Raw genomic sequence first — 14,506 nt, forward strand, 5'->3', positions numbered from 1 at the left:
AGAATTTAGCTGATCTAAAGTTTTCTAAAATCATGCTGAACTTAAAGTTTTGTAAAATTTCAGTAAAAAGCCAATCATTAGGTCATTAGGTGATTGGTACATTGTTGATAACAAGCGTTATAAATAACCTTAGTAGTCTAGATTTAGTCTGTATGACCCAGAGACTGTAAAAAAGATGGACGCCGTGTTGCAGTTCCCATTTATTCAATGAAAATGAAGCCAAAATCTTCCGCCATGTTGGCAATCCTGATACCCGAGTCTGCGCAGTAGAGACCAGAGGAGGGAGAAAGACTGTGGAGAGACAGCTACTCATTTAAGTAACTCCGCCCCTGAGGGCTGCCTCGAGGTCACAGGCTGCAGAGCTGAGCGGAGCAGAGCGGAGCTGACGGTCTGTTATTGGTCCCGCCCATAACCAGCCCTTTTACAATAACCACACCTTTTTTTGAATAGAGCTAAATAGCATTTTAAAATACGAATTATGTGGGGATATAAAAATTTGACAATATAAGCAGAGATTACACTAGCTGAAATAATAATCTAGCTGAATTTGTGGTGTCTTCCCAGCTTTTGAATCCCTGTTTTTACTGAGCATGTTAAGCACCTCAAGTTTAATTTGGTAATTACTTTATGTATTCATTTTTTTTGCCATAAGGTTCAAGTCTCTTTTGTCTCTTTTGTTTTTACCTGGGTGACCAGAACTTTAATATTGATCATCAAGCCAGCTTGATAACTCAAACCAGCCACAAGAAAAGGCTGATGTTTAGAGACATTTTTCAGCTAGGGTTTGATTAACCTTCATAAATGTATTTATTGTAATAATATGACCTATATGTGATATTGATTGTTTCTTCAAAGAGATGTCTTCCATGCAAATAAAATGAATACTCTACTGTAGATGTGAAATTTATGATGACACCAACTTTTATTATCTATTATTAATGTAAGAACAATTTATTGTTACAGAAAATGAACAGTCTGAAAATAGGAATCAGATATCTGAAAACTGCACAAGTGCACCATCAGGTAAGCATTTCTTTGTATACTTTTCTCTCATAATTCAGCCCTTGACCTTCGTATAGATGCATCTGCAACCCATAGACTGCAGCTCAGTGTGAAACTCGAGGCAGTGGCAGTTTAGAGGAAAGCGGGTAGTGTGTATATCTGGTGTTAGTGTAAGTGTATCATGCATAGTCATGGTGCTGAGGCTTTCACACCTCTGTCTCACTGCTCCGTGTTGAGTGATCTACCTCTTAAAACATCCCGCCAAGAGAGTCTGTGTGGTCATGAGTGAGACTACAGCATTCAAAACTTCTTTAAAGGGTTATTTGAGCAATGAATTAGAAGAAAGTTTGTCTACTGTATACCATAATACACTGCCTGGCCAAAAAAAAGGTCACACACTCTAATATTTGGTTGGACCCACTTTAGCTTTGATTGCAGCACACATTCACTGTGGCATTGTTTCAAAAAGCTTCTCCAATGTCACAAGGTTTATTTCAATCCAGTGTTGCTGGATTAATTTTTCACCAAGATCTTGTAGCAGCATGATGATGATGATGATGATGATGATGATGATGATGATGATGGTAGAGTCTGACCACTGCACAAAGCAGCACTTCTCCATCCAGCACATCCCAAAGATTCTCAATGAGGTTAAGATCTGGACTCTGTGGTGAACTCTCTCTCAATCCATGTGTGAAAATGATGATCTCATGCTCCCTGAACCCTGAACTCTTTCACAATTCCAGCCACATATTTCCTGACACTGTCTTCTTGGAATAATGTAGTCTAGATCTTTCTCTTTAGCGTTTTTAAAAGCATGTAATGTCTGCTGACAGCCAGCTTAGGGTATGTGTTCACCTGGATGACCAGCTCTTTAGCACTAATCATCATACATGCCATATGCCATGTATTTACCTTTATAGATTGATTTATTATGCTGTATAACATGACCTATATGTGATATTGATAATTTCTTTAAAGATCACTTTCATGCACATAAAATAAATAGTCCATCATAGACATTACAGACATGACACCATTCTGTTATTAATGCGACAATTTTATTCTTTCAGAAAACGCCACAAGTGCACCATCAGGTAACCATTTATTTTGTACATTCTCTCATAACTCAAAGCTCAATTTTTACTCAGTGGCCAATTAACACCCAATTTACCTTCTTATAGATGCACACATAGGTCTACAACTACAGACTGTAACTCATCAGCTGCAGCTCAGTGTGACTCGTCCGGTAGTGGTAGTGTTAGAGGTGTTAGCAGGTGTATGTGGTGTTGGTGTAAGTGTATAATGTGTAGCTGGGGTGCTGAGGCTTTCACACATCCGTCTCACTGCTCGGCGGAGAGCGATTTACCCCTTGAAAACATCCAGCCAAGAGGGTCTGTGTGGTCAGAAATTGTGTGAAATCATAGTATGTGTAACATCATGAAGTGAGACTACAGCCCACTAAAAACTCACTGAAGGAGTCTGCGCTGTACACTGTACCCTTACATTTAAAAAATAAGAAATCATGAAGGGGACTTGGTATAAACCAGGCATTATTCTCTGCACATTTTGCAGAGTTTACTTTCCATAAACTTAGGCCTCTATTTTAGCGACCTATAGGGCACAGGTCAGTTGTGTACCGCTCAGCTGGATTTAGGGATTGTCTGTGTTTCTGTGGTATTGAGAGGGCGCATGTGCTAATTCTCTTAATTAATCATGGGTGTGTTTTGGGTATAACATGATTTAAACCAAACAGTGTGTTACTTGCCATTCCCTTTAAGAGGCAGGTACGCTTTGACTTTGGCGCATTCATATCTTAACATCACAGCACTTTGTGCTTCTTAGCAGAGAAAACTGACATGTACGTTCATGCTGTGTAGGTAAAACAGGAGCTCATTTAAGGGAACAGCAATGAAATTTTATTCTTTATTCTGTTTATTGTTCAGTTAAAGTGTGTTTTAACAAGCGTGGGGTGTAGACGCGCTGCGTGCTCATACAAGAATGGACTCTGATTACAAATAGCTCTGTTGTATAGGTTTATTTCAGTCAGTGGAGCTCCTGCGTTTTCCATCGGCAAAATAGAAACACACCAGCAATTTACCTGTAGATTTATCAGTGTAGATTTATTCTTAATCTCCCATGCAATTTTTTTAATGGTGCTGGCACAAGGCATTAAGATAGCCAAAAGCATCGCTACATGCATTGTGCAGGGTGTAGTGTGGCCTAGAAGAGGATGGTTCTCTTTTCTAAATTTCTGTTCCTCTTTATAAGCACTATACTATTTATTTTCAACATAAATTTTTGTACAGATGTTTTGTTTTATACAATGTTTATATGATTTCTTTTACATTTTTCTCTTTTATTTCCTCTAGTTCCTCACAGTAATGACATACTCAAGATTGTAATACCAGTGAGTGCGGCAACCTCCGGTTTAATTCTGCTTGTTGTTGTAATAACAATAATTTTCAAGTGCAGGAAAAAGTGCAGAAATTCAGGTTAGTCAAATTACAGTTTTTGTATACACATTTGTGTACAATTTCCACAGTATACCACAGAAAACAACCAATAGATAGGGCATCCCATGAAAACATGTAGAAACCCATTGCTTAGAGCAGCGTTTCTCAACCTTTTTTCTATCACGGCACCCTTTAAATATATGCGAGATGTCAAGGCACCCCAGTTTACGGGTGGGGGGGGGGGGGGGGGTGCTGGCGCAGTACTTCAGGTGTGAACGAGGGGTGTTGCTGGCGGAATATGAAATAAAATAGCGCGTGCATCGCGTGGGGGACAAAAACTTTACAGTGTGTCCCAATTTAGGGGCTGCATCCTTCAGAGGCTGTATTCGAAGACAGATTGCGTCACAGCTGCGCAGTAATACACCGCCTCTGTGGGTCGCATCCTTCAGAGTATGCTGCCTGTGAATTGGGACACACCCCGACACAAGCTGACTCTGGAAAGGAAATATGCACGTGAGGCGCAATATTTTGACGGCACCCCCGATGAAGCCAGACGGCACCCCAGGGTGCCGCGGCACCCTGGTTGAGAAACACTGGCTTAGAGCACCTTATGTATGAATAAAGCCACTCCACTGAAGTGCAGCGTTATACAGGAATTGAAGTGAAGTTTCTCAAGCACAGAGGCTGAAGCAGTATTAGCATTAGCCGGTAACTGCGCTAAGCACTAGCTCTTTATTGGACTGCAGTCTGCGTGTTTACCATGTTAAAACAAGCTATGTGGAACAAATCACTAGCTGATAGTGCCCTGGCTTACCGGAACAGTCAGGTTTCCTGGATATCTAAACCAAATCGAAATTTTTTTTAAGGAGAGAAATTTGTGTAAATTAACAACCAGCACTCGTTTGACTTTGAAATTAAAAGCTTTTTTTTTTTTTTTTTTTTTAGAATTATAGTTTTGTTCACTTTAGGCACATTATATTCCAGTGTGCCTTATGTATGAAAATTGACCAGAAAATAGACATTCATAGACACTCATGACGCCTTTTAATATGGTGTCAGTAAAATAGTCAGTAAAATACAGTAGTAATAAATATGTGGGTGTCACTTTTTTAACTTACAAGAAAATCACATTTCTATTCATTACAAGTTACATTCCCTACAGCTCTCTATATTGTATAAATAAGGATCCAATATACACATTTTCACATATAAAAAAACATCGGTTATTATGGGGTGTCCTAATTTTTCACATTATTGTAAGTATTATTTTCTTCATGTTTAACAGATTTTAACTCTTCGATTCTTTTTCTAGATGATGCTATTTACAACAACGTCGATTACATAAAAAACCAAAATGCAAAGAAACCAAAGAAGCAGAAGAAGTAGTTAAAGCTGTCCTGATTGGATTTGTATCTGAACACTGACTACATCTCACACATCTATTCACGGCTCTGAAAATAACAGTAATCTGAATTTGCATGGTTTATATGTGAGTGGTTTAAATATATACATACTATATATATGTATATATAGTGTAGATAAGTAACTGTGTTGATGAAACTTTTTCGATTGCACCCGCCACTATCAAAACTAACGTGTTAGTGTTGTAGAGTGATGTAACCATGAACAGAAACTAGATAATGTGGTTTTTATAGGCCTGTTGTTCGGTGTGCAGTTGCCAGGAAATGTTGCTTGCTGCATGTGTGGTGGGCTTCGAAGCTTCGAACCTTTTTTTAGTACTACTGATATCACTGTGCTGTGCTGAATTCTGAATGCAACTTAAAGGACCTCTATCTTTTCTATGGAAAAAGTAGCAACACTATCGGAACCACATGGAAAGGCAAAGCAACACCTAGCATTCCCATAGAAATTAAGCAGCACATTCAGGAAATACACATTTCTATTTTTTTATATAATTATATAGCATTTTGGTTTGAAATTCTGATGTTTTCTGATTTTTGTGTTAAATTATAAATAGGCGACTCTTAACCCAACACTACAATATGACCTCAATCAAACCAAGTTTCCCTAATTTTGTAAAAATAAATGTGTGACCTAATGTATAAGTATTGTTAAAAATGAACCCCCCCGGCACCAATTTATATAGTTCATATAAAGATATTATGGAGCAAAAGCCTGTTTGTGTAGAAGATAATACTATTTTTGAACCATATCAAATGTTGTAAGTAGAGCCCTTTAAAGTTGCACATAATCAGCTACTTTTTTGTTGTTGTATCACTATATTAACACTGTAAGCATCTGTACTATAATTCTATATTCTGTTTTAATACAAATAAATCTTTCTGTTGCACATCAAACTACAGCTTACACTTCTTGATATCTGTCCACAATCTAAAGAAGGCACTGAGAAAGTGAGTGTTTTCTAGGTAAGTAGGTTTTGAGCTCAACCGTAACACTGAATACATACCACAGTCTCAATCCATTTCCTGAACACATGATCTATGCCCAGAATACATGCAGACCTGAATATTAATTCTGTGATGCAGTATGCTCAGATGCAATTTTACAACTCAGTTTCGGTTAAATATATCATATAGGGTTTAGACAAAAACAGTGATATTTGAGAAGTAAAATTAGATTTTTAGGATTTACATATATAAATATAAATAATATAATGCAATAATTCTTGAACAAAAATTGGGCAGGTGCATAAATTTGGGCATCTTTGTCGTTTTATTGATTTGAATAACTTAATAGCACTAATTGTTTATACCACAGGCACGGTTCGCGTTCATATCATAATTAGTATCTGGATGTGTTTATATATATAGGCTCAATATAGACACCCAATATGCCATATTAAAGCTTAGAATTTCTGCTTTTTAGTTATTAAGCCTATTTAGCTGTATTTCCTGTATTTCCTTTAAGAAATAAACATTTAGGGTAAAATAATTCTTTAAGCAGAATTAAGGCATACACTTGGGCACCTCAACAGAAAAAAAAGTAAAATACTTAGTGGATGCTCCTTTTGTAGAAATAAAGGCCTCTAAACACTTCCTAGAGCTTCCAATGAGAGTCTGACTTCTCGTTAAAGGTATTTTAGATCATTCTTCTTTACAAAACATCTCCAGTTTAGTCAGGTTTGATGGTTTCCGAGCACGAACAGCCCGCTTTAAATCACACCGTGGATTCCAGTCAATATCAGCAGATTCTGAAGAACAATGTTCGAGAATCAGTAAGAAAGTTAAAGTTGCGCCAGGGCTGGATACTTCAACAAGACAACGACCCTAAACACTGCTCAAAATCTACTAAGACATTCATGCAGAGGAACAAGTACAACGTTCTGGAATGATCATCTCAGTCCTCAGACCTAAATATTATTGAAAATCTGTGGTGTGATTTAAAGTGGGCTGCTCAGAAACCATCAAACCTGACTAAACTGGAGATGTTTAGTAAAGAAGAATGATCCAAAATACCTTCAACCAGAAGCCAGACTCTCATTGGAAGCTATAGGAAGTGTTTAGAGCAGGGGTGTCCAAACTGCGGCCCGCGGGCCATTTGCGGCCCGTTTCCTTTTTTGGAGCGACCCGCGAGGTATTTTAGAAATAGAATGAAAGTTGTCCCGCTGTTAAGCAGGTTTTTATAATGCGAGATTCAAAGTTTGAACGCTAGGTGTCAGAAACGGGCAAAAGAGTCTAAAAGCGAAGAGAGTGCGCATTTCTAGCGCAGAAAAACGGGCCAAAGAGTCTAAAAGTTGCCGTAATTAAGGAGTTTAATATTAAGAGACATCATGAAATTAAACATCAATTTGAAAAATCTTAGTTTACACAACACTGTCAAAGATAAAGATAGTAAGTCAAGTAAAAGGGTGTGTAAATGAAATAATCAGGAAAAAGTATTATTTAAAGTGGTATATTTCATTATTTGTTTTATTACAGAGTCTGTGGCCCGTGACTTCAAATATATTTCTCCTTTTGGGCCCCAACAAAAAAAGTTTGGACACCCCTGGTTTAGAGGCTGTTATTTCTGCAAAAGGAGGATCTACTAAATATTGATATAATTTTTCTGTAGGGGCCCAAATTTATACACCTGACTGATTTAGTTCAAATAATTATTGCAGACTTTCTGTAAATCCTATAAACTTCATTTCACTTCTCAAATATCACTGTGTTCTTCTGCTATGTGATATATTTATCTGAAATTGTTGATCCGAACAACCAATGATTTGTAAAGAAAAATCCTGAAAATTATTAAGGGTGCCCAAACTTTTTAATACCACTGTCACCATGTGCTCATGTTGTATTGAGAGAAATCTATGTTTTTATGAATCAGCCAACACAGCTTACTCAGACTGTAGGTGTCCAATAGAAAAAGTGAGCATGTTTGGCAGGTTATATGTAACCTATGGTGGGATGTATGATCCTTTGAACTACAAGCACATCTACTCCCCCACACACACACACACACACACACACACACACACAAACACCTCCTCTATATAAAAAAACATGTGTGAAACAAACTGAAGTAAGAAGGGAAAGGAACGACCTAAAAGTGGAGGGGCTTTCCATGTTTTACACATACGTCACTTTGAATCAGGCCTTATGTGTTAAGTATTAATTATAAAGTGTCTAAAGAGGAAGCAGGACTCAGAAGAGGAAACCAGAGAGCACAGGATTTCTCAGAAGCGCAAGGATCGAGGAGAGTTCCACTAGTGACGGCTTTCAAGGTGTAATGCAGGGGAGTTATATGCCTGGTTTACTTTCAGCATAGCCTTAAAACAGGGGTGTCCAAACTTTTTTTGTTGGAGGCCAGAAGATATTTGAAGTCACGGGCCACAGACTCTGTAATAAAACAAATAATGAAATATACCACTTTAAATAATACTTTTTTCCTGATTATTTCATTTACACACAATTTTACTTGACTTACTATCTTTATCTTTGACAGTGTTGTGTAAACTAAGATTTTTCAAATTGATGTTTAATTTCACGATGTCTCTTAATATTAAACTCCTTAATTACGGCAACGTTTAGACTCTTTGGCCCGTTTTTCTAGAAATGCGCACTCTCTCCGCTTTTAGACTCTTTTGCCCGTTTCTGACACCTAGCGTTCAAACTTTGAATCTCACATTATAAAAACCTGCTTAACAGCGGGCCAACTTTCATTCTATTTCTAAAATACCTCGCGGACCGCTCCAAAAAAGGAAACGGGCCGCAAATGGCCCGCGGGCCGTAGTTTGGATACCCCTGCCTTAAAGCATAAATCAGGCATTACGTTGTCACACATAGAGCCACGACCCAACTGAGTAAAACATGATAAAAAGTACTTACCTTTGATAATTAGCCAACCTCTGCCCTCCCACAGTGTTCCGAGATCCAGAAATTTCAACAGTTAATCCAAACACCCTTCAGACTGGGTGACACGGGGCATAATTTGCCCCGATAAATCATTTTTTCCACCGTTATCCAGCTCAAAGTAGCTCCACACCTTCTTGCTAAAATTTCGGAGAGCCCTGACATTTAAAATGAGGCATTATTATCTTAAAAAGTGCACAAAAAGCTGATTAAAAACCTCTGTTTACATCCCATAAAGCCAGCTTCAACTCCAAGCTCCGCTATTACTCCTGGAGCAGGCTGCTACATTATACAGAGCCTATGTACAGCAGGGAGGTGTAACACCTATTTCAAGAAACTGTTTCAAAAATAAATAAAATAAAAAGAAAGTGATTAAATATGGTAAAAACTTAAATAATTACTTTAAGTATTTTTTTTAGGTCAGGTGTGGAACATTTGTTAATTACATAATTCCATGTGTGCCCTTTTATAGGTTTGATGGCTTTAATATTAACCTACAATATAGAAATGCCCAACTTATCCCTAAAGGAGACAAATGCCACCAAAAATAAAATTGTACTGTACTGGCTAAAAAAAGTTAAAAATGAAAGTTAATTTTTAAGTAACTGTTTAATTGCAATAAAAGCTAAAAGAAAACAAGAAAGAAAACTCCTCACGAGTAAACTCCACCTCACTTTGGTCTTATTTTTCTTCATAAACTGCATAATAAATGTTAAATATGCAGTAAATTAAATAGAATATGGATCAATAAAAGACAAAGTGCCAGTTTAAGATTCAGTCCTCTGCCCTGAATGTGAAAGTGCCTTCAGTCCCCAAATTTAAATAAAAAAATCAATAGCGCCACCTCGTGGTGATTCATATTCCATTTTTTTTTTGCATTGTCTTGTCAATTTCAGGCATTGATTTGAGGCTGCGAATATTTAAATATATGCTAATAAGTAGTGGGCGTTGATTCAGCCTGGTTAGGCTTGATCTGGTCTGGCTTTGCTTGGTCCAGGTTAGCATGCCCTGGTTTGACAAGATCTGGCCTGGCTTTACCCAGCTTAACTTGCCCAGCTGGCCTATTTTTTATTGTTTTTATTATAAGTACTACTGCCATCATACCCAATGTTGTTATATGTTAGGTTAATCTGTTTAATTAATATGCCAACTTCCTCAAACTAGTTTCTGCTGAACATATCCCATGACCAAACAATACCAAGAAAAATATGAAAAACCACAGTCTGTGAATAGTGGTCAGTCTATGGCTGCTTGGAAAATGGAACAGAAACAAGCCAACAGAGGACAGATAAAGCAGAAGTATTAAAATAAAGAGTTAGAGCACTTGCTACTTTAGGATTGAAGATTAGACGAAGGAATAGTAATGCATTTCAGAGGTAAAGGGTTCTGAATTGTGTTTTCCAGGCTGAAATAAATGTAAAATGTGTCAGAGCTCTTTAACTGACTGAGAACAGGCTGAAACCTGTAATTCACATTTTTAACACAAGAGGGAGATGTTTCACAACAATAGTATAATAGACTCGGACATTTTAACAAACCATAATTAAATTGTATTTCATCAGCAGTAAACGTGAACCTAAACTATTAAAAGCTAGCAAAGTCATACTTGAGAATAACTTGGTTTAAAGTGTTTTATATGTTTTTTTACTATTATTATTTTTCTTTGTTTTATATATTCACTGAGGTCACCTCCTTATCAGTTAAATTACTTTTATAGGTATTCTACTGAACACACAGCTTGTATAATCTTCACAGAATAGCATTTCAAATGAATGGGGGAATGGGACACACACGAGCAGCCACACACATTACCACAGCCAACCATCAAACTGGTTGGTGGTATTATACTGGTTAAAACAGGTTATATTCTCTGGTAAAAGGGGAATGGTGAGCTGGATCTGTGTGCCTGATAATATTCCTTCTTTTCGACAGTGAGTGTAACCTTTAGTCATTTGCTGGTTTACGCACGAGATGCGTAAAAGCGCATGCTACGCGTAAAAAAAAAACAAGTTTAAAGAGCCCACCACGCATACGTGTTAAAAAGAGCTTAGACTAATATCCCACCAGCAGTAGAGAACAAACACGACTGCATCTCAGGTGTATATTATTAACAATATATTAATCTGATTAATGGATCTGGACCCTGTCTTTTTAAACTGCAGCTCACAATGATGCCTACCACAATTACCATAAATGTTAAATCATAATTTAGAGGGCCAAATCTTTATTTTTATTATATTTTAGAATTAGTTGGAGAACAGGTTCATGTCCTGAGGCTTTTTGTGCACATAAACCCCCCTGCTGGCGAAAAGCTTTATTGCTCTTTCAACTGTGATGTTCAGGAAAAGAATAGTCACTGACAATAAAATAAATAAAAACATCGAGTTTGTGGTGTTCATTTATTTATCTATCTGTTGTTGTGATGTGTGGGTAATAGGAGTAAAGGTATATAAATACAATAAAACTTAAGTATGATTAAATAAAATAGGCCACGAGATTGTTAAAACTGTTAGGACAGTGATGAACACTGAGGTGATTATAGTTTTATTCATTTTATTAAAAATTATATATTTTTTTTCCACTGTATTTGGACTCATTCTATTCTTTTAAGAAATAATGCTGCCTTTAAGTGGGAAATATGGTATTTAGGAGATGAGAGCACATGAACCCCACCAATCACAAACTCATTTACCAGTGGGGAAACTATTTTTAGATAAACCCCGAGTTTTTCAGTTGGGTCAATTAATTAATTTCATATTTTTACAGCTTCGGAGAACACTCTTTCACACGTACTGAGGAAGCAGGAACGAACAAAACCCACGGCAAACTTAAATGTGCTACCAAACTGGTCCAATACTGAACCATTACCTGAGCCAGCGAGACATCTTGCCTTCTTTAACAGACCTCGGAAAAAAGTGCGCGTCTAAGCGCTTCTAAACTAAAATTTCTCCTGTGGAGCAATCTTGAGAACTACACAAGATAATTAAATGAGTGAAAATATAAGCCTAATTATTCACTAGTTAACTTATCCATAGTTTACTTTGTCCAGGTCCCACAGTTCCTGTTAAATGCACTGTTTGCAAGCCCAGGATTTGTTTGGTGTTTTTAAAAAAGTTTCCTTACCATAAAAACACACACACACTACCCCACAGAAGATTATCAAAGCTTTACTTTTATCTTAACATAACTTGTAAGCTAACCATTAAAACACTTACTTACAAGAGCCTCAAGACACTCACAAACAGAAGCAGCTCTACCAATCAGCTCATTAATAGGAGAGTTTCCCGCCTTTAGGAGTGGGACATACTATTCCGAGTTTAAGGCAAGGGGTAAAATAGTGTAGCCTCATGTTTCTGCAATATGTTTAATATGATTTTTATTGGTTTATGCTCCATTGTTTATCATATGCTTCAATGTGTTTCTCTGATGATTCAGTGTGTGTCCTAGGCTTCAGTGTTTATATTGTTTAGGTTTAGATCCTTCAAGTTTATGTTAGATCATTTAGTTAATTAAAGTTTTTCAGATGGATTGGCCTGGGGGAGGTTTATAAAGAGGAGGTACAGCGGGTGTAGATTGTGGGAGAAGCTCTCAAGCTCTCTGTCCAAGTAGTTCAAAACAAGCTTGTACAAATAAGCCACCCTGCTGGTCAAAACCTTTGTTGTTTTAAATATTTGTGATTACATCTTGGTTGTTTTGTAGCAGTGTCAATATAATCACTGCCAGAACAAGAAATAAGGCGTCTATACTCTTTAGCAAAAAGAAACAAAAAGACTAAAAGAAAACTCAGGCGCCCCTGTTGATCAAAACTTGTGTACCATGCTAAAAACCCTTTTTTAATGTTACCCCTCTGGTTCAACTCAACAGTAAAGTTGGTAAAGTAAAATAAATAATTATTTTGATGGCTAAACTTGTATAAGTGATTGCAGAAATATTTTTGGAGTGTTATACATGAAGAAAAAAAGGTTTATGTAAAACTCAATCTCAGACGAATAGACACCTAGAGATGCTCAAAATGGCACTTGGAGATACCCAAAATGGCACTTGGAGACGCCCAAAGGGACACTTGGAGATGCGAAAAGGACGCTTAGAGATGCCAAAAGGACGCTTAGAGACGCCAAAATGACGCTTGGAGATGCCCAAAGGGACGCTTGGAGATGCCCAAAGGGGCACTTGGAGATCCCCAAAAATATGCTTGGAGATGCCCAAAAGGACGCTTGGAGATGCCCAAAGGGACGCTTGGAGATCCCCTAAGGAACACTTGGAGATGCCCAAAGGGCACTTTGGGATGCCCAAAGGGACGCTTGGAGATGCCCAAAGGGATGCTTGGAGATGCCCAAAGGGACGCTTGGAGATGCCCTAAGGAACACTTGGAGATGCCCAAAAGGACGCTTGGAGATGCCCAAAATGGCACTCGGAGATGCCCTAAGGGACACTTGGAGATGTCCAAAAGGACAGTATTATACAATATTGTTTTAATACAATTAAAGTATAAGTATAAAAAAGTTGTTCCTTTTTTTTAACACTCTTTAAATATACCGATTAATAATGTGGCTACAAGATTACTTTAGTCTCCAAGAAGCACGGTTTTTTTTTTGCTGCCATTTTGCCATTTATTTTGAGCACATTTTCAGCTTGATTCAATAGTTGTAATTGTGATAAACCACATATTTAACAGAACAAAAAAATGGATGAACATTAAACTTACAAAAATACCTTTGTTTCAAAAACTTGCTTTAACTGGCCGAGCTCAGGTAACACAGAGCTACAGACTCAAATGAAGTAAAAAAAAAAATGAGTTTTTTTTTTTTTTATATTTAACACAGTTTTCCTATTTGCGTTTGGAAACTATTTTTGTATTTATTTCATGCAGCTTCCCCAAGATTAAATTGCAAACATTGTAAAGAAACTTACCCTTTCACCACAAAGAAACACCATTCATCACCACAGGCTCAAGCAAAGCACACACTGCAACACAGAAAATTAAAACAATTAGTGAAAATCACAACACAACAAAATGTAAAGGTTGCAGGTGCCAAAAACACAGCACAAACGAACACTAGCAGCACTGACGAATTTTGGTGTGGCTGCGTGATGTCACCCATTAAATAATTTTACCTAATAACTAAAATTGCACGAACGCAGTTCTAACGAACGAGAGCACTTTGGTGTGGTTTGGCCACAGATAAGGGGCTGTGCTACATAACAGGCATGAAAATAAATTATTCGTTGAGCTGGGTCTGTGCGCCTGATAATATTCCTTCGCCAGAGAGCTTCTTTTCGACAGTGAGTTTAACCGTTAGGTATTTGCTTGTTTTGCAAACCATGCTTAAAAGCGCACGAGATGCGTAAAAACGTACAAGATGCGTAAAAGCGCAGAAGATGCGTAAAAGACTAGTTTAAAGAGCTGCACGATGTGTAAAAGCGCACCACTTGTTAGAAAGAGCTTAGACTAAAATCCCACTAGCTGTAGAGAACAAACACGTGACTGCATCTCAGGTGTAGATTATTAACAATATATTAATCTGACTAATCGATCTGGACCCTGTCTTTTTAAACTGGAGGTCACAATGATGCCGACCTCAACTACTATAAATGTTAGATCTCAGTTTAGAGGGCCAAATATTTAACGTTATATTTTAAATTCAATTATCCCTAATTGCATGGAATAAATGTAAAATGTTGGTGTTATTTGTAAACGAGCCTGTTTGTGATAAGAATGATTCCACATAC

General features: G+C 37.3%; 1 long non-coding RNA gene across 1 annotated transcript; it reads left to right on the forward strand.

Moving 5' to 3' along the window:
* Positions 1–775: 775 nt before the first annotated feature.
* On the forward strand, positions 776–5,764 carry LOC103024876 (uncharacterized). The gene is made up of 4 exons (XR_007441222.1): positions 776–1,023; positions 2,076–2,099; positions 3,375–3,497; positions 4,771–5,764. It is a non-coding gene; the product is annotated as an uncharacterized LOC103024876 (long non-coding RNA).
* Positions 5,765–14,506: the final 8,742 nt, after the last annotated feature.

This window comes from Astyanax mexicanus, chromosome 11, assembly GCF_023375975.1.
Source record: "Astyanax mexicanus isolate ESR-SI-001 chromosome 11, AstMex3_surface, whole genome shotgun sequence".
Classification (NCBI taxonomy): Eukaryota; Metazoa; Chordata; class Actinopteri; order Characiformes; family Acestrorhamphidae; genus Astyanax; species Astyanax mexicanus.